Source organism: Parasteatoda tepidariorum, chromosome 6 (genome assembly GCF_982258835.1).
Source record: "Parasteatoda tepidariorum strain Cologne lab strain chromosome 6, Ptep-v5.0, whole genome shotgun sequence".
NCBI lineage: Eukaryota > Metazoa > Arthropoda > Arachnida > Araneae > Theridiidae > Parasteatoda > Parasteatoda tepidariorum.
The window spans coordinates 87,761,627-87,774,173 of NC_141760.1; the positions used below are offsets into that span (position 1 = coordinate 87,761,627).

General features: G+C 27.6%; 1 protein-coding gene across 2 annotated transcripts in view; it reads left to right on the forward strand.

The window, feature by feature from the left end:
* The first annotated feature begins 2,606 nt into the window (after positions 1-2,606).
* LOC107450354 (PTB domain-containing engulfment adapter protein 1) overlaps positions 2,607-12,547 on the forward strand; it is a 49,751-nt gene continuing 39,810 nt past the window's right edge. Inside the window, exon 1 of one of the 2 annotated variants that reach the window (XM_016066121.4) lies at positions 2,607-2,720. The gene's annotated coding sequence lies outside the window, so the exon portion shown is untranslated. Of the gene's footprint in view, positions 2,721-6,304; positions 6,342-12,547 lie in introns of those variants that run through there. The other variant, XM_071178413.2, reaches the window with a different exon arrangement.

The window sequence follows — 12,547 nt, forward strand, 5'->3', positions numbered from 1 at the left end:
GAAGAACTGTTGGAGTTAAACTGTTCGACATAGAAATTGGCATATTTAAACAAGATATTCATTGTTTAGTTGAAAACAGGGTATCCTGAAACTATTGTTTTTTTCAAAAATTGCTTAAAAATGTTACCTTTCTTTATCCTGAAAAAATCTATAGTTCCTAAAAAGTCATAGATGTACTATTTTTTTTTTAGTTTTGTTTTTCGTTTTGTTTATTATTTTTGGTTTTGTTTTGTTAGATTTCTTTTTCTTTTTTTTTTGAAAGAGTAAAATCACTCTGTTTTACCCCCATAGTGGGGTAAGATGGCCTGACACAGATTCACATTGGTCTTACTCCAAGAACAAAAGTTATCGAAACGCAGCAGAACAATGCTACTAATTAGACTAAATCTATTGTTTGTTAGGGTATGAATTCTTAGCAAATGTACAGTAGGCTTGACTAAAAATAATTTTTATAACGGTAATAAGCAATAAATAAAGCAAATTTAAAAACATAATAACAGTAGAGTTGACGTAGCAAAACACACTTATGTACACAGTCGCAACGATTTAGACAAGCCAACATGGTAAGTCTTCTTGACGAGTAAAGTGTTACTTAGAGTTTATCCTTAAAACAGAACTAATTTTGACATAATTGAGGTAAATGGTCTTACCCTACTCTTCCCTACACATAGGTGTTTCAAATACGATAATATTGCGATTAAAATAAGGACAATACATATCATATACGAAAATATCGTGATCATTATTGATGACTATAATTATGAACTCGATAATTAGCGTTGATAGCATTATCAATAGAAAGAAAATAGTTGCCAAACCACTTTTCTCGAAATCTACGGTCTCTTACACTGATTTTCAATCGCAATACATGTAAAATAAATAGTTTTTGAACCTACAAATGGAGTTAACATATTTTTGATGTCTTTAAAATTTTTAAGCAACACTTGGATTTTGTACTATTGTTCTTTGAGTAAAAGATAAAAATCGAAATTTTCATTCTTTATTTTACATACATATGTAATTAAGATAGATTTTAATCAAAATCAAATGAAAAAAAAATTAAAAATTAAAGTTGAAGTAATTAATATCTCATTTAGCAAATAACTAATAGTAATTAATTAACGGACAAATTTAAAAGTGGAAAAAGAACTTTTGAACTTCTCCGATAAATTCTATTAAGAGACAAACCTCATTTTATTTTATAGCCAGCGTAAGACAGTCGATCCGATTCTAAACTAGCTTCATTATAAAATTTTGTTTTTATTATAAACTTGGTTTTAATGAATGGAAATAATGATCTTACTCATTAAAATTATTAAAACATTTCCATTGCTTTAGTGGGAGCTATTGAAAATTTCTGCGCAAAAGCAAACCTTAAAATGTGAGTAATGCCGTGCAATTAAAAGAAGAAGAAAAACGTACGTGCTTGACCATAGATTTCAATAAAAAATGCTTGACATATATTTTCATATCTTTGATAACTCAATCAACGATAAAATAGAATTTCAGAACGCTGATTAAAAGTAGATCTTTTTTTAAAAAAAAAATTGGCAATTTGTATTTTATTATCATACAAAAAGGCAAATTATACGAAAATCTCAATTTTGGAATATTTGTCGCTGGCGTTGATTTTTCCATTACAAGTCAGTATTAGCTCTAATTTCGTCCCAAAAGATAAAACAATTAAAAATAAGCTAGGATTAATTTTCCTCGTACTTTCATACTGGATTTAATTTTCAAAAAAATGAAAAAAATTACGATTAAATTTTTTAAAATTATTCCTGTGTTTGTAGATTCTTTACTGCATTTATAAAAATGAAAAACGATCTGAAAACCCACTGAAATGGTTAAAAAACATAATTTTCATCGCTCTAAATGGAACTATTAAAAATTACCACCCATGAAACAGACCAAAAGATAATCCAAAGATAAATAATGATGAACCTGATAAAAAATAAATCAATACAAAAATCAGTTTAGCTCATTGTTAACTTCTTCACAAGATTTAAATTGAAGAAAAAAATTTACATCTACTTCTATGACATTATTATTTAATAATATTCATTACAAAATTTTTAACCAGTAACATCCCTACGACAAACTAAAAACCATGTTTAGAGTCCACTAAAAAGATTAAAAATCATTTCCTTCTCTTTCGTTGGCACTATTAGAAATAACTGCGCATAAAACCTCAAAGTATGTATTAGCTTTTGTTTCCTTCCAAAGGGTAATCCATTACAACCCAACAATTTGTTATTACCCTCCGAGCAATTGTTTAATTGCATTTACTTAAATTTATTCTTGTTGTTAAATTTCAACATTGCTCGCTCTTTCGTTTGATTATCTTTAGTAAAGACTGTTTTATTGTGGTCGTTAAACATTTTTTTTTCAAGCTCTCTGTACAATTGAGAAATAACAAGTTGCGACAGGAGATATATTCCACCAACTCACAGCTGTTACCGGAACAGCATTAATTACTAAGTTTTAATGAACTTACGTTATTCTATTGCGTCATGATGCTGTAAGCACTAATGAGGTACTGTGGAGAGAGAAGTTGGAATGTCTGAAGTTCTATTTTTCTTGCTCATTTGCATAAGCGTTGCTCTTATAATTTTCTTCCCCGAGCTCGTAATGACGGAATTAATGAAGTCGAGCCGAAGGTCTAAATATTCAAATTAATATTCCGCTAATAGAATTGCGAAATTTTGCTGTCGAGTCTGGTAAGCTTATGTTTATTCTTTTAAAATTATGCAGACACATAGTAACTGCTTCTTACTGCTAATATTATTTGTTAAGCTGGTGATCTACAAATTTGAAAGTTTGTATAGTACATTATGAACTTCATCTGTCGGTAAATCTACGTTATCACTTATATCTGGTTTTTATGACGTGTGAATTATATCGTTCTTGCAGCTTTAACATAATAGACAATAAACGTAATTGATAAGTTAATTTTAAGCTACTATTAGAGGCCAGCAACCTATGACCAGCGGGCAGTGGTCAGAAAAACTAAATTATTATTGTAGATAACTGCAACTACAGTATTACAAATGCAAACTACTGCTAACACTAGTTTTTTTTTTATTTATTTATTTATTTCGTGCTTACTAACTTTGCGCCAGCTTTGATGGCGCAATCGGTTAAAGCGAGACTCACAATACTGATTGGAAAGCTGGGGCAGTGCCGTAGCGAGCCTAACTCGCGCCCGGGGCACAATACCTTTTTAGCGCCCCCCCCCCCCATTTGAAAACCATCTAATATTATAAGTAAAATATACTCGCAAAGTAATAAATAAATAAAGTAAAATAAATAAAGTCATAGGCTCAAGTTAGGCATTAAATTTGAGAGAAAAAATGTAGTTGAGAAAACAAGACTAGATTTTGAAATGTATATGATCATCTAGAATTAGTTCATAAGATACCTATTATTTATTTTACATATTTATAAAGAAATATTTTAAAAACACCCAGTTTTAAAACAATAAAAAAGTAAATATTTATTATAGGAGATACATATATTTAATAATATGATTATAATACAATTATAAAACTAATTACTATGTATAAATTTTCCGCTTCTGATGAAGCAAATTTATCAATAATATAATCAAAGTTGATTATTTCAAATTTTTCTCTTTCCACACTTAAAAATGCTAGGTCACTTAGGCAATCTTGTCCCCCCGTTGATCGTAGATATGTCAAAATTAATTTTAATTTGCTGAATGACCATTCGCAGCTAGCAATTGATACTGAGATAGTCAGGAGTATTTGAAGTGCCACTCTCAGGTTTGGAAAAACATCTTCTCCACACGGGATTATAAAAGTAAGAAATTCTAATGGAGTTTTAAGTTCAATTTCTTTTCTACTACGGAGTAACATTTTACAGTCACATTCTTCGATAAAGAGTTCTATTCCATTGAAATTTGTATTATACACAGTACAAACATACAAATACTTTGTACACTGCAAATATTTGGAGATAATATATGTAACCACACAGCGTAGATGCCATAAGGAAGTGCTGACAGACACAGGTCGAGTCAACCCAGCCATTAGAAAAAAAAGTGTCATTTCTATTATGAATATATTATTACAGTTTGATTAGTGTTCCTTTTTATTTACGAATTAACATTTATTATATTTCACTGGCACTAAATTTAAAATATATTTTGTAGAAATAAATTATAATGAAAATAAAAATTATCCAACAATTTGTTTTGTTTTGCTGACCATTTAGCGCCCCTTTGTGAGTAGCGCCCGGGGCATGATGCCCCCCCTTGCTCCCCCCTCGCTACGCCACTGAGCTGGGGGTAGTGAGTTCGATCCTAGTGGCAAAGAAAACAACACAGGCTTGTATACGCAGTTAGGTACATGCTAAATCTGTCGTGGCTGAACCTCCCTTTGTTGGCTGTGGTGTGGAAATTAGGAGAAAGGAGTACTAGATCAGGCACTGTTCCCGTCATTTGACCGGGGTCAAAATTACATTGCATTTCTGCCATGTCCGTTGAAAGACAGAGCTCAAAAAAATGAAGCTAGGTGTTCGGCTATGGTTTAGTGGTGTGTGACTACAACTACTTTAATATTTTTAAAATACTCACTTTGATGTAAAACTTAATTTACACCCATGTTCAAAAAGCTATTGAATAAAAATTTGGCTTATTTAAGCACTAGAAATTATTGAGATGTTTTTATTCATATTTACACGAGCCAGTTTGTTATTCTAAACTAATACATTTTCCGATTTTGTTCCCTTAACCTTCAACTTCTTATATGTTTCTCAACATCGAATGTCTACTTTATTGAATGTTAAGAAATGATAAAATATTTCTAAGTGTTAAATTCTCTTTTATTTCTCTAAAAAATAAATATCATCGAAAATTTACAGAGAAAATATGTTCCCTTCCATTGAAATAACATAATAGTTCTATGAGTGTACATTCGCATTTGAAGGTGCGGCTAAAGTGAAGAATTAGCAATTATTCGTAATGGCTAGTTTAAATATTAAAATACGTAATTTTTATAAACGCTAGACCATAACGGCATTCTCATCACGTCTCTTGACGAATCTATGTTTCTTCGTTCTTTCATTTCCTTACTAAACGAACGTTAAAAGTAGTAGCCAGGAATTGCTACTAACTACAGTATTTTGGTTTTGCAATCCACATAAAAAAAAAAAATTTAAAAAAAAGAAGGAGAAGCACACTGCATTACAAACTAAAGTAGCAACTACAAAACTTTTGTTGCATGTACCTCCCTAATTCTGACCACTGCCCTCGCGTCATCTAGTGTCTCACTGAGAAAATACAGGATTAACAAATTTGCATATTAATTTTCTGTATTCTAAAATAATGGATCATTTAAAATAGAAATAGTATGAACTATCAGAAATTTTTTTGTAAAAATTAATTAAATTATGACCCAATTGAAATAAAAAATCATAGCTGAGCACTGCCATGCAGTATTTCCTGCCAATTAAATCACGATATTTCTCTCACCATTTCTTAATTTTTTTTCAAAAGATTTGCTACCGTGATTTTTAGAAATTTCTAATTTAAATACCTAGATTTCCAGTAAGCCATGAAAACGGAAATTTTTTAAAATAATGGTTTAAATATCGTTTAACTTTGTCTTTAATGCCAGAATTATGTAGGGTTTTTTTCCTCAAATTTTATTACCATACGGTGAGGTAATTTTATCCGATTTCTTTCCCTGTTTAGAATCTCATCAGTAAAATCAAAAATCTTTGGGGGACAGCTATGAAACTTTTTAGCATCTCAACACATTTTTTATTTTCAATGGATTTAGAAAAACAGTTATGTTTCCCACACAAGCATGAAAAAAAATTTCTTTGATTCTTTTAAATTCTGTTTTATTTTGATTTCTTTTATTACCAATTTTTTAAAAATCGATTTTTTTTTTAAATGCTTTTTTTTTCAAGAAACCAATAATCTTGAAATTTGACAAGAAAACTTAAAAATTGACAGGAATACTTTTCTGCTTAAAAATCATTTACTCAATAATACGAGAAAAAAAAGTATACAAAATAAGCAAATTCTGCTTTATACTTCTTTTTACTATACTGTAACAATGCCTTAAAAATGTTGAGTTCTCGCTTGATATCAGAATTCGGTCAAATAAATCCACACATGAAAGCTGAAGGTAAATCTTTTCATTCTTTTATGACAATAGGTATTAAATAAAAGCTCTAAAGAAAAGACAAGTTGTAAACAACTAAATAAAATATTTTTTAAATCAAAAATCACAGACATTTACTATATTGATTATTAACACCAAGTCTTCAGTTAGAATAAAACCCTTTTCTTAGCAAGTATTAGAAAAAAAGTAAGTTTTCTTTACAAATTTTCATGAAAATATTTATTTCTAATTTTAATTTTAAGATTGTTTTTTATTTCACCTAAACCAAAAATTATCAATTGTCTCTTGAAATATTTTCAAGAAAAGTTACTCATTTCTTGTAAATGTAACAAAATGAAAAAAAAATTCTTTTTTAGCACTTTTTCTTACTACAACTACTGTGGCTTAAGAAATGTTCAGTTCTCACTCGATGAAAATTCGGCCTATATACATGAAAACTGAAAATAAATCTTATCATTGTTTTAAGAAAACTAGGTTTTAAATCAGAAAATTTAAGTAAAATTTTAATTAGTTCGTAAATAACTAAATAGAAAGCCTTTTCATAAAATTGCCTGTTTCAAACTGTACATGAAAGAGTGTCATATAAAAGCTTATGTTTTTTACTTTTAACTATGTTGTTTACTTTTATCTATGTCATTTCTCAGGATTTACTATATCGCGGTAATTTTTACAAAATTAATTACAATTTTTTAATATTTTTAACCTCAGAATTTTGAATATAGTCTAGTTTATAAATATAATACTTTTTTCTGTACAAAATATATTAATATTTTTAATAAATAAATTATTTAACAAAAATGCGGCATTCAGTTTCCGAGCCATTCAAAATATAAATCTTTTAAAAATAATTAATTTTAATTCTATTTAATATCATCTTTATTTTGAAAAAAAAGAGAAAAAAAGAGCGAATTTAATCTGCTAGTCAATAAACCGGGTTTTTATTGTATTCAAAATTAAGTTTGTTTCAGAAAATTATCACACTTTGAGAAAGAAAATATTGTAAAAATTACCAGAATGTTGAAAATTAAGGTGTTTCTGGCTCTATGGGAACACCGAAAAGCTCGATAATTTTAACCGAAGCTTTTAGCTATTGATTTTAATAAAATTAACAAAAAAATATTGTTTTATAATGTGTAATAAAATTTGGTAAATGTGGTGAAATATAATAATTTTATTATGATACTGTCGAATATGGTAATCATTTAACTCTTTATTTTTGGTTATTTTCAGCCTTAGAGCATGAAATGAAAACCATTTATTTGGCTAAAATAGCTTTTCAACTTTGTAATTTTTTTACTAAATGTGTGGCAATGAGAACTTTAATTCTAACAACAAAAACTCCCTGTAAGCCGTTATCATATGAACGAAAAGAGTTACCTAATAAATAGTTCAAATACCGCATATTTTAGTTTTTATCACCAGAATAATGATTTATTTTTCTTTTTTGCAGAAATATCATTACCATACAGGACGATAATTTTACCAGAATTGTTTCTTCACTTTTTAGTCTAAATTTATTTTAAAGCACGATAATTTTACCAGAATTTGTTATTTCACTTTTTAGTCTAAATTTATTTTTGATTTCTTTTGACTGAGGGGGTGGGATATATTAAAACTAAAATACAATAATTTTAATGAATTCAATAACTTAATATGAATTACTTTTAATTTGTGTTTTGGAAACTCAGAAAAGGAAATAAAAATGATTCGCGTTAAGGAGTCAATTCAAAGTTTATAATAGTCTCTACAAGCTTCGATGGAAGAAAAGAAAGCATAAATGATTTTGGAGAAAAAAAATTGCAAAAAGATATTTTTAAATCAAATCTTTATTCACAGTCCAATACAAATATTTTTTATGACCTGAACAAAATGCAATTCCATACTAAGTCTACCAAAAAGTAATATTTTATTTTAAGAAACCATTTATATCAGAATACTCTAATAAAATGCTGAATTGAATATTTATTTATTTCGAAGTTAAAAGAATTTATAAAACATTCTTATAGCCATATAATAAAGGTAAATAGAATTTCATTTCCTAGCGTATGATTTAAATCACATAAAGGTTTTAAACGCTAACATTTTTGAAAATTATTATAGTAATAAATTAGACGAATTCAAAATACCAGGTCTCGTAGTTTAAAGTTATCATATTCAGAGAAATGTTTATATGTTTGGATTTCAAACATTTATTTCTTCTTAATATTCTTACTTATATATCATTTCAAGTATATTTAACACTTTTCTGACTATACAGGTGAAATATTTAGAGGAGTTAGGGAATAAAATATATAATATATAAACGCATTATTGCTTTAACTTGGCGATTTAAAACTTTTTTGCGTTCGAAATCAACTATTTAAGCCTCTATTTATCCGCTATTTAAGCCTCTAAAATGTAAATAATTCAAAATAAGAAATTTTATTTCTCTGCAAAAATTTAACTTTTTACAGTGGTTAGAAACACATAGTTAGAAACGCCTCCAATAAATTTAAATTCAATTATAGTTGTAGTGGTCGTGTTTTGTAATGAATACTTATGCCATGCTTATAAGAGTAAATTTGTATTACTGTTTATTCTGTTTATTAAAAATATTCCCGTGGCTGGTGGCGCAGTTGGTTTGTCGTCGGCCTTCTGAGGCGATCCCCGGCACAGATACCGGATTTTTGGGATGCAGAAAATCCTCAGCGGCCTTGTCGTATGATTATGCGGCATGTAAAAGATCCCTGGAGTACCTTATTGGCTCTTGGCCTTTCCAGCAAAATTAAATTCCTAGTGCACTTTAATCCAAATGGAGTATTTTTTAATCCAAATAGAGTATCGGTGCTGCCATCTAGTGTGACAGAAACTAGACGTCCAAATCAACATGGCCAACGGTATCTCACCCATTGTTGTGGTCCTGAAAGAGTGGATATCACTCCTGGAGAACGCACTAGGTCTGCTCATCGGGAAGACTGATTGTGCAGCTCATAGGAAATAAAAAAATAATCCCAGAGTTATATAACTTTGGCATTGATGCTTAATTTGAGTATTAATACTTTTTGCATTAAAAACTTTTTGCATAAAATGTTGGAGTTAGAACTTACATTTATCGCAATATGGAGAAAAGAAAAGAAATTGTCAAACTTTTATTTAGATAAAAAAAAAAAGAATTAAAATATGATCTCAGTATTGTTTATTTTGGTTGTTTGCAGTTTTGACCACATCTCAGCAAAAAATTGATGCTATTATATAAGATTGCTTAGCAAAAATTTTTTAGAATTTTTTTATCATTTTTTATTAGCTGCTTTAATAATTTTCTTAAAGTTGTACGATCAATCTGGCTGTGGAAAATTTATCGATGATCATTCAGTTAGTAGCAACCACTAGGGACGTGTTTCATTTTAAAGTAAAATACTATTGTAAACAACTTGTTGCCCTTAACAAATACAATAGTACAACAATTGATTGAATGATAATATGTTAGTGATTTAGTTCAGCCTTTGGCGTGAAAAAAAAACTATATTACTTTATTGTAATTTTTTATTAATTTTTCATGATCTGATTAAACATTTAAACTGCATATTTGATTTTTATTAATGAATAAATGTTAATTTATTGAAAGCAACTTTTTATTTGTTTGTTGGTTAAATGCAAAGTATATGAACTTTGAATGTTAAGAAAATATTATATTCATTAACGTAGTTAATTTTATCGAAAAGATATTAAAATTTCCCTGTTAATACATACATTTCTTTTTTTTCTTAGAGCAGAAGGAATTTATTTACTGACTAATGAACTTTCACTCGTTTGCGGTTCTAACAAGCCAGAACTGAAAAAAAAGAGTTATAAGAGACAGAGAACAATTTTAAAAAATAATAAAGGAATTATTTAATATGTTTAATTAAAGAGATTTTAAAGAGTCTGAATTCTTATGGAGATTTTAAAGAGTTTGGACTTGATGGTTAAATTAATTTTTACAAAATAGTTCAGAAAGTTACGTAGGAAAGAAAAAATTTTTGAACTTAATCAAAATACGCCTCTGAAGATTTAAGTTTTCTACGATGAAAATTCATTTGCAACTTTTAAATTTGTGTCTTATGCGAAATTTTAAAGCATTTTTTTTGAAAAATTGCCTGTTTTAAACTGTACACGAAAGCATGTCACATAAAAATTTATAATTAAATGTGAAATTATGTTTGTTACTTTTAACCATTTCATTTTTCAGGATTTACTATATTTTAAAAAATTTTTACAAAATTAATTATAATTTTTTACTATTTTTAACCTCAGAATTTTTAATATGGTCTATTCTTATAAAAACAAAATGTATTAATACTTGTGATCAGTAATTATAACTAAAATATATTTGGCATCATTCATTATGCATAAATCACATTAACGAACATTTTTAATTTCTGCGAAATGTCTTTTTTTTCTTTTAAAAAAAAGGGTTGTTTTGGATTATTTTCAAATTGATGTATTTTCTTTATAAAACTCCTATTTGAGTTTCATCAAAAAAGCTGTTTATAAGATACAATGAAATATATAACCTTCGAGTCACGTAATCATAAATTCCTCAGAAACTAAACTTTATTGCATTTTAACTAAACTTCATTGCATTTGTAAATAAATAATTCCTACCCCCAAAAAATGTTCTACTTTGGATTTTTTTCTTATTGTAGTATTTTTGTAACAAAATACATATTTTGGTTTTATTCAAAAAAAACTATTTATAAGATATATTGAAATATGTAACCTTCGAAGCACGTAATCATAAATATCTGAGTTGCATTACTTAACTTTATTGCATTTTGAATAAATAAATCTTACCCTTTAAAAAATGTTGTTTGGGATTTTTTTCTTTCTTGTATTGCAGTATTTTTTAATAAGAAACCTATTTCGCTTTTATTAAAAAAAACTTTTTCTAAGAAAAATCTATTTATAAGATATATTGTATGTAACTTTCGAGGTACGTAATCATAAAATTCCTGAGTAATATTATTAGCTAAACTTTATTGTATTTTTGAAAAAATAATTCTTACACCCTTAAAAAGTGTTATTTATTCACGATTTTGAGTAGTATTATTTTTAAATACTTTGCTGAGATCAAAGAGTTTCCTCAAATCCATCAGAGAGAACGGGACACTAAATAAATTTATACTAGAAAATGAGATATTAAAAATTCATCAGGGAGACACAATATTAATAGTATTCATTAGAGATAATTACTTATGACTATCTTTTATTTAAAGACTTAAGATTAGAAAACTCTTTTATTATGTAATCTATTACATTTCATCAAGTTAGTTTTGTTCGAAATGTCTCGAGGGAGCAGCGAAAACAATGCATTCGAAAACTGAGAAGCAAGATTAGGCAGACAAAAGCGGCTTAATTTCATTTGAAGAAATTAGGACATTCTTTATGCTTAGCTTTCCCATCATCTAAAACAGAAATGCTTTATTTAATTGTTGTTTCATTCAAATGCTGCCGTATATATATTTGAGTTTATTTGCTACGAGCGAATTATCACCAAGAAGCATTTTTCTATCGTCAAATTAAAGTATTATACTACGTTTTAATGTTAAAGAATAATTCTGTTTGCTGATATTAAACTCAAAGGCTATTTGAAATTTATCTGAAATATTTTATTTGGAACAAAAGTAAAATAATTTCAATTTTAAAATGTTAATTTAAATTATTAATTGCAACTCTAGATAAGTTCCTAGTTTAAACAATAAAGTAACTAATGAATTACAAGGCAATAAAAAGGGAAAATTTAACAAAAATTAGCCTTTATTGGACTAAACCAATTTAAAGTTCAGTCTTTCAAAATTGACTAATTGAATTCATTGACCTAATTTAAATCACTTTTAGATTAAACAACTTATGCTTAAGCAACTTACTCATAAAAACAAAGAAAAATTTCAGTAGTTGAAAAAGGAAACTTAAGTATTCATATTAACTTGGACAAATAACAGTACATCATCCTTGGTTTAGGAGGGGTTATATAGGCTTTTTCTTATTGATTATGAGCCAATAATCATTCTTATTGTCTCTGTTTTAAACGTATCTTTATAATAAATTATAAATATTCTCTTATGCCCTCTAGTTACTATAAGCTGGATAATAAAGTAATCTCTTATCTCTTAATAGATTAAAAGGAAATGAATGTGATAAATTTTTAAAGCATTATCAAGACACATAGATCTGAATTATTTGAGTTTCAACAATTTTGTCCAAGTAGCATTTCTTTTAAACTAATTATTTATGTTACACAAAATTATATTTGAATATCCTAATGAAATTAAAAAAAAACTGAAATCTTTCTTTAACTTAAAATTTTTGAGTGAGCGAATTGAAAAACGTTTAGTGAAAACTTTTCCTCGAATTACAATTTCATTGTTAATTCT